General features: G+C 41.1%; 1 non-coding gene across 1 annotated transcript; it reads right to left on the bottom strand.

The window, feature by feature from the left end:
- Positions 1–516: 516 nt before the first annotated feature.
- On the bottom strand, positions 517–623 carry LOC123640816. The gene has a single exon (XR_006736060.1). It is a non-coding gene; the product is annotated as a U6 spliceosomal RNA (small nuclear RNA).
- Positions 624–1,042: the final 419 nt, after the last annotated feature.

Raw genomic sequence — 1,042 nt, 5'->3', positions numbered from 1 at the left:
ATTACTACTTAGCTCTGTTTTATATTAAGAATATAAAAGCAAGGAGATCTTGCATTAATTAGTATGTACTACCTGTCAGATACTGTTCTAGCAATAAATAAAATACAAAAATCCTTTGGATTTTAAATTCTATTGGGGTTGGGGGGGAGAAATACTCCCATTTTCTCAACGTTCTTTTTTTTTTTTTTTTTTTTGAGACGAGTCTCACTTTGTTGCCCGGGCTAGAGTGAGTGCCGTCAGCCTAGGCATCAGCCTAGCTCACAGCAACCTCAGACTCCTGGACTCAAGCAATCCTACTGCCTCAGCCTCCCGAGTAGCTGGGACTACAGGCATGCACCACCGTGCCCGGCTAATTTTTTGTATATATATTTTTAGTTGGCCAGATAATTTATTTCTATTTCTAGTAGAGACGGGGTCTCGCTCAGGCTGGTCTTGAACTCCTGACCTCAAGCAATCCACCCTCCTCGGCCTCCCAGAGGGCTAGGATTACAGGCGTGAGCCACCGCGCCCGGCCAAAAAAATATGGAACGCTTCACGAATTTGTGTGTCATCCTTGCGCAGGGGCCATGCTAATCTTCTCTGTATCGTTCCAATTTTAGTATATGTGCTGCCGAAGCGAGCACTCTCAACGTTCTGTATGGCAAGTGTTGGCAATGTTTTTTCCTATAGAGGGTCAGATATTGAATGTTTTAGGCTTTGTGTGCCACATAATTTCTGTTGCAGTTACTCCGCTTTGCCACATAAATGAATGGGCAAGGCTGTGTTTCAATAAACCTTTATTTATAATAACAGGAGGCAGAGCCTAGTGTATTGACACCCCCCCAAGGTATTAAAAAAACAAACATTAGACCATATAAACATTTAAAAACATTTGTATAATAGAAGATACCATTAAATCAATGGACAAGCAAGAGATTTAAGAAAACAGTATTGGCAAAGCAGATGACAAAGAGTTGATACTATAATATACAGACATTGCAGTAGAACAGTAGGGGAAGGAGGATACAAGTCACGAAAGAATCCATCTTAATGGCCAGAAAAA

The sequence above is a fragment of the Lemur catta genome, chromosome 6, assembly GCF_020740605.2.
Source record: "Lemur catta isolate mLemCat1 chromosome 6, mLemCat1.pri, whole genome shotgun sequence".
NCBI lineage: Eukaryota > Metazoa > Chordata > Mammalia > Primates > Lemuridae > Lemur > Lemur catta.
Note: the sequence above shows the minus strand (reverse complement) of the source record. Positions and strands in the feature narration are given on the sequence as shown.